The sequence below is a fragment of the Calonectris borealis genome, chromosome W, assembly GCF_964195595.1.
Source record: "Calonectris borealis chromosome W, bCalBor7.hap1.2, whole genome shotgun sequence".
Taxonomy (NCBI): domain Eukaryota; kingdom Metazoa; phylum Chordata; class Aves; order Procellariiformes; family Procellariidae; genus Calonectris; species Calonectris borealis.
In genome coordinates, this window is record NC_134351.1 from 15,834,369 (window position 1) to 15,842,110 (window position 7,742).

The window sequence follows — 7,742 nt, forward strand, 5'->3', positions numbered from 1 at the left end:
TCCCTGTCTGACTGGGGGGGTGGGGGGAGTGAGTGAGCGGCTGCGTGGTATTTGGCTGCCTGCCAGGTTAAACCACGACAGTCCTTTTTGGCGCCCAATGTGGGGCTCAAAGGGTTGAGATAACGACACATCTGACCCGAATGGGTTAAAACAAATTTGTTATAAGCATTCATTATATCAGTTTAGTACTCGATGTTCACAATGTTGGTTTATTTGCTCTCAGAGTTGTTGGATCTGTAGGGTGCGGCTCCACCAATCTATCTCCCTCTCACACTCCCTGATACTCCTTAAAACTGTCTTTATCTCAACCCAGGAGTTTTTCTCACTCTTGCCCTTCCGATTCTCTCCCCGTCCCGCTGGGGGTGGGGGGAGTAAGCGAGTGGCTGCCTGGTATTTGGCTGCCTGCCAGTTTAAACCACAACAGACATAAAATAACCGTCATTGTCAGAAAGTGATTTTATTTTGATTTCCAAAGCATAACATAATAGTTATGCACTTTCTGTCTCTTACCATCCATTGAGAGCCTGACCCAATTACCAGTAGTTTTATTGTTGACTTTGCTGGGTGCAGGACTGAGCCCTCAGCGTGCAGTACTGCACATATAGCTCATTGCCACTGGGTTTCGGCTTTGCCCTCACTGAGGGGGCCTCTCATGCCACACAGGAGGGGACCGCGTGGTTGCGATGCGGGATGGGTGTTACACGCCGTGGGGCTGCAGAGACAGGGTGGCCTCACCCATGACCCCAAACCTCGGCATTGTCGTCCAAGCACTTGTTTTCCCATAGCCGTGGGCACAACTGCAACCGCAGCAGAGCCACAAACCCTCCAGTGAAGGTCCTTACTGCAGAGTTGCTCTGCCAAAACCACACAGCAGCTGGTGGTGGATTGCTGGGCGGCAATGATGCCGGAGGAGGCTATGCCCTCTCTGGACAGTCTGCACAGGTGGGCAATGCTTGGAGGATTCAGCAGTCAAGCAGCATGGGGAGAGAAAAGTTAGAAGTATAAGGATAGGCAGAGAAGTATTTTCAGATTGAACAGTGAAAGAAGATGCAAAGAAAATGAGCAGAGGAAAGAGACCTGATTTCAGCTGAAGTCTCAGTTAGCCAGTCTGCTGGAACGAGGCTTTTCCTGAGCTGCTGCAATACAGGATCAGGCTGTCTGGGTTGAACATACTGGCCTGAGAGTTTTCACATTTTCAACCAATGCATTAACAGCAATGGCACGACACAAAAAAGCTTGCAGCCTCACCCTGAGTTTTGAAGTGAGAGCAGCAGCAGGTTCAGTGACGACAGGAGCCTAATTCCAGAGTTTTGTGGGTGGGACCAACAGCACAGAGAGAAGTAATGCTCCAGCACCCCACGGCCAGCTTTCTGGGAGGACCTGAGGCAGGATTAGGCTACGACCCTGCAGGCAGATGCAAAGCCATTAACTTCTGAATTAAAATGATGGGTGGCACCTTCAGGAGCAGACAAAAGGTTAAGTGGTGCAGGATGGGAGAAGGAGAAAGCTGGGAATAAAAAAAGATAGAGTGTAGAGAGGAGACAGCAAAAGAGAGCTTCAGCAGCAGGAAAAATGACCCTATTCCTTAAAAACATGGGGTGGTGGCTGAAAGAGACATAGATCATGTAGTTTTCCCAGAAACGGTATAATTTTACACAGAACCGCTACGTAAAATCCTATGGAGACAAAGCAGGGATCTGGTGAACGCTGCAGCTAGTCAGTCAGCCCCAAGGGAGGGTGCAGTATCAACCACAGTTAGTTACTTGGACACATGTCTGTACTATGGAAAAAAGGTCTTTTTACCATCAGATTACTCTTCAGGCCAAATAACCTCATTTGAAATGCCCCTTAGCAGCAAATGCAGAGGCAGTTTAACATGGCATTGGCTAAACAGGACATCTTTCCCTCATCTTACAGCCTCTCCAGGTTGACACAGAGGAACAGGAAAGAAATTCAGGGAGCGCATTTCTGGGGGATGTTCTCTGATCCTTCCTTTTCCTCTGTTATATAATCCCTAAGTGACATGTTTCAGTATTTTCAGCCATAAATTCTTAAGACAGATTCTATAAGAAATCTGCATAATCTGAGGAAATGTTCCCTTTTCCACTCTTCAAAGTTAGGGAAAAAAAAAAAAAGCCCCAAAAAACCCAAAAACTGTTTCTCTGCAGAGAAACAGACTCAATGAAGTAAATTACTTTTACAGCGTTTTCTTAAATTGTTAAATTATTAACAAGAACAGTAATTGGAAAGTAGCACCTTTAAGAAAAAAAGGCTTTGGTGTGTTAAAATAATGGGAACTATAATTTTTAGAGCTGTATACAGTACAGTATGTACAGAAAAGTAATAGTTGTCTCCATTAATTTTTAAATCATTCTCCTTCGTTAGTCAAGGTGCTATTTTTCAGGCTGCATCCTTTGTATGGAAGCTATAATGTTGCCTGCTGTGCAAGAGAAACAGGTGAGAAAAGAGAGAAATAAAGTCAGTAGGGGCCAAATCATGCTCCCACAAAATTCATGGAAGTTTGTTCCGTTGTCTTCAATGGAAGAAAAACACTGAAATACAAAACCTAGTAATTTTACCTTCTGTAAATGTTGAGAAAAATCAAGCACGACACAGTTTGGGGATGGGAGGCTGCTTGCTCATATGTCTGTATCAATGTAACAAACTTCCTTTCATTTAAAAATAGTATTTCAAAACAGTAGATAATAATCTTGTGATCATTTGCCCTTCTGTCTGTAATGGTATAGCCTGGTCAACAGGGAATTGGCATAGCAAGTTCTGGGCAAAACCTAAAGTTCCTGAATTCAGGCTCTCTGGAGTAATATGAGTAAGAAAAAAGTGTGTTTTACCACTGAGAAAGATTCTGTATATAAAGATTTTGTTTATTTGCACTCAAATAGCTTAATCTGCTAATGCTAAACCTTTAACAATCTAGTTCTCAACAGAAAAAAAATACAACAAAAGACAAAACAACAAGAAAAATTTAAGTTACTGCTCCATTTCTTATAAAAATGCTGATGGTTGAAAAGCACACATCTGAATATATTTGCAAAGTGGGAGGCAGCAGGGATCTTTTAATTGACTCTGGTGGTTTTGTAGCACGTATCAGACTAAAACCACGAAGTCCTAACCCCTAGGAAATTCCTCTGCCACACATATCTTTAAATATACGAGTTGTCCCGGTGGCTTAGATGGGATCGCTTTTACACGTGAAGCTCAGCTGGATGTGACTGTGTCATGGCTTTTCCTGCAGCAGCCCCCTCCTCTCCCAGCCCAGGCCCTCACCTGCCTGGCTGTGGGTCTCTGCAAAAGCATCACCTACGCACACACCATGCCAGCATTTTAATCCAAGCAAGTTAGAGAGAGGCTAAAGAGTGAACCAGCTTTGATGCTGGTTAAAACCTGTCAAGAAAAGAAGTTAACCACAAATGCCTTTGATCATCGAGTGAGCATCCTCGACATCCTCGACAAGAGGAATATTTAGAGCTGTCCCCCACATATGGCTCATAGCAGCCATCCCTAAGAGAGGGAATCTCCCACACACTTGAAGAAACAACAAACAGTATGCATAAGTTTTGAAAAGCTTGTTTGAATATAGATCATAATTTGATTCTGCTCTATTACTCCTAAAAACATATAGAAAGGCTAATATTATTCTTCTATATGTGCCAGGCAACAGGTCCTATAATTACAGTGGAAATCTCTGGCAAGTATAGAGGGAGAGCTAAATATCTTGTAGGATCCATGAATATTCTATGGATAGCTGAGTAATCAGCCTCCAAATTAAGGTGCTTGCCAGATCAGAACAGTCAGAGCTGATTAATCATGCTTGGTTTATTGGCATTGTCTGAGCATCCCGCAGATTAAAGCAGAAACTGGTTTAATAGGACATGTGAACAAGATTTGACATATTTTTTTAAACTGATAAATTTGGATGTTTGCAAATAGGGTGTGATTAACCAGACCTGATTCTACTTGACAAACATAATGGTATTTTAGGATTTTTAACAAGGTTCTCAGGGCTTTCAATGTATTTTGATGGTCACTTATCTGTGGTGAAGTTCCATTGAAGGTGATGGCAACGTCCTTCCAGTGCAGGAGTTTGCCCCTAATCTGCAAACAATCTGGACCAAACGTAACTACCAATAAAGTCAGTGGTGGACATCAGTGTATACATATAAGTTAGCATCAGAATCACAAACCTTATAAACACAATAGCAAGCATAAACATCAACAAGCTTTGTTTGGGAACAGAATACATTTGACAAGATCTCCTTAACACCAGGCAGGAGCTCCCTGGGGTGGCAACAGCAGTGTCTTCTTCACAGCCCCAATTCTTCCCTCTCAGAACCGCCCCATCTCTGCACGGGCATTTGCATCTCTCCAGCAATGTCTGGGACAAATACATCTCATGAAGGAAGATATGAAGAGACAAAGAGTTTTAAAGAAAAACCAGCAATATAACAATCCAGAAACAAAAACCCCAAAGTTTGCACAAGCATCATACTCTTCGTTTCAGTTATGAGTCATGTTTCCTTGTCCACAGCACAGAGGTATTTAAGAAGCCTGTTCCACTAAATACTTGTATCTGAAACCTTCCTAGATAGTTTAATGGGCTACATTAAACATCCACCCGAGGGTACTGAGGGAGCTGGCAGAGGACCTTGCAGAGCCGCTCTCCATCATTTACCAGCAGTCCTGGTTAACTGGGGAAGTCCCGGACAACTGGAGGCTCGCCAATGTGATGCCCATCTATAAGAAGGACCGGAAGGAGGATCCGGGGAACTACAGGCCGGTCAGCCTGACCTCGGTGCCAGGGAAGATCATGGAGTGGTTCGTTTTGAGGGCGCTCACGAGCCATGTGGGGGACAACCAGGGGATCAGGCCCAGCCAGCACGGGTTCATGGAAGGCAGGTCCTGCTTGACCAACCTGATCTCCTTCTATGACCAGGTGACCCGCCTAGTGGATGAGGGAAAGGCTGTGGATGTGGTCTACCTGGACTTCAGTAAAGCCTTTGACACTGTCTCCCACAGCATTCTTCTAGAGAAGCTGGCGGCTCACGGCCTAGACAGGTACACTCTTTGCTGGGTAAAACACTGGCTGGACGGTCGAGCCCAGAGAGTTGTGGTCAACGGAGTTAAATCCAGTTGGCGACCGGTCACGAGCGGTGTTCCCCAGGGCTCAGTATTGGGGCCGGTCCTGTTCAATATCTTTATCAATGATCTGGACGAGGGGATCGAGTGCTCCCTCAGTAAGTTTGCAGACGACACCAAGCTGGGCGGGAGTGTTGATCTGCTCGAGGGTAGGAAGGCTCTGCAGAGGGACCTGGACAGGCTGGATCGATGGGCTGAGGCCAACTGTATGAGGTTCAACAAGGCCAAGTGCCGGGTCCTGCACTTGGGCCACAACAACCCCAGGCAACACTACAGGCTTGGGGAAGAGTGGCTGGAAAGCTGCCCAGAGGAAAAGGACCTGGGGGTGCTGGTTGACAGCCGGCTGAACGTGAGCCAGCAGTGTGCTCAGGTGGCCAAGAAGGCCAACGGCATCCTGGCCTGTATCAGAAATAGTGTGGCCAGCAGGAGTAGGGAGGTGATCATGCCCCTGTACTCGGCACCGGTGAGGCCGCACCTCGAACACTGTGTTCCGTTTTGGGCCCCTCACTACAAGAAGGATATGGAGGTGCTGGAGCATGTCCAGAGAAGGGCAACGAAGCTGGTGAAGGGCCTGGAGCACAAGTCTTATGAGGAGCGGCTGAGGGAACTGGGGTTGTTTAGCCTGGAGAAGAGGAGGCTGAGGGGAGACCTCATCACGCTCTACAACTACCTGAAAGGCGGTTGTAGTGAGGTGGGTGTCGGTCTCTTTTCCCAAGTAACTAGCGATAGGACGAGAGGAAATGGCCTCAAGTTGCACCAAGGGAGGTTTAGGCTGGACATTAGGAGAAATTTCTTTACTGAAAGAGTGGTCAGGCCTTGGAACAGGCTGCCCAGGGAAGTGGTGGAGTCACCATCCCTGGAGGTATTTGAAAGACGTGTAGATGAGGCCCTTAGGGACATGGTGTAGTGGGCATGGTGGTGTTGGGTTGACGGTTGGACTGGATGATCTTAGAGGTCTTTTCCAACCTTAATGATTCTATGATTCTATGTGGGAGACAGATCTTCTTATCTCCAGATTACAGACTGAATTCAACCCAGGTCAACTATCTGACAGTATTCGAAAACACATTGAGAGCATAAGGTAGCATATGGCATATGAAACAGAAGATGACAACAATTTAACAGCAGTGCTGTGGTTGGTCTAAAGATGGAATATGAACATTTATGAAGGGAGAAGTAGTATCTTTTCTTAAGCAAGCGGATGGAGTTGGATAAAGTAGGTAAGTTTTCAGGCTTGCCATTCCTTCACCTGGTCTGACCAAGCAGTAACGAACTCCAAGCCAAAACAGGTCAGAGGCAAAGAGGCAGTGATTCAGTCTGAAAGAGACGCTGGTCTAAGGTTCATTAAATCATCCTCATTTCCCATCCTCTCCTAAACCTCCTCTGCTCTACAGATGCCAAAAATGTGTTTCATACTCTGCTCTCAGGGAGCCACCATATATCTCTGGCCTTGCTAACAGCCAGGTCTCCTCTCCTCTCCGTACCTTCTCCTATTTTATCCATTCCTCCACCTCTTCTCCTGCCCAAGAGCCTCATATACAAGTGCTTCCTGAGTAAAAAAAGGGTGGGAGAAGACAGCACTGTTTATTTTCACAAAGCCTCTAGAGACATAATCTCTGAAGCCTTCTCCCTCCAGCCAGGTGAGATTGAAAATGGTCATGAAGTTAGGAAGTTACTGAGAAGGAGAGACAGATGCACCCAGAGCAGGCCCCTAGATCATACGAGACTCAATTCCATAGGAAACCTTGCTAAAAAAAATGCACTGCTTGATGTTTTTTCTTATCAAGTACTTCGTATTCATCTTGTCTACCATTCACGGTAATTACTGTAGCACAGCCAAAGCTGTTGCATCCACTATGTGCCTGAAGTACTGGAGTTTGCCTCTTCCTTTTTTACGCTGTAAAAATATATGTATATATATGTATATGTAATAACTAATATCAAGCAGTGTGTCGTGGTTTAACCCCAGCCAGCAACTAAGCACCACACAGCCGCTCACTCACTCCCCCCGGTGGGATGGGGGAGAGAATCGGAAGGGTAAAAGTGAGAAAACTCGTGGGTTGAGATAAAGACAGTTTAATAAGTAAAGCAAAAGACACGCACGTGTCACGAATGAGTGGTTTTAGGGCCGCGTAAAGAATCACTGGCAAAGATATTGGCAAAGGGTGATTTTAATAGAAATTTATAGAAACGTGACTTAACAGAATTTGATGGCAAGGTTCACTCTATTACTTATTACATGGATTAAGTTACACGGGGGAAAATCGTATCAGAATTGTGTTGGAATGATTTGTATAGAGATTGAGGATAAAAGGGTAAGGGGAGACCCTCCCGTTGAGTCATGAGGTTCAGAAAAGATCCGACTGGACCCAATCTTAGTCTCAGACTTGGACAACGGTTTGTGTCTAATACAAAAAGGGATAAGAAAACCCTCCCGTTGAGTCACAAGGTTCAGAGTAGACCCCCTTGCTTTCTAAACTCCTTCTCAGAGAGGAGCCTAGGTGCGGCTGGATCTACCCTTAGTGTCAGACCTGGGCAACAGTTTATGACTAAAGGGTTAAGGGTGTTTAGCAGCAACTTAGAGTCCA

General features: G+C 45.5%; 1 pseudogene; it reads left to right on the forward strand.

The window, feature by feature from the left end:
- The first annotated feature begins 898 nt into the window (after nucleotides 1-898).
- LOC142075006 (uncharacterized) lies at nucleotides 899-6,061 on the forward strand (annotated as a pseudogene).
- Nucleotides 6,062-7,742: the final 1,681 nt, after the last annotated feature.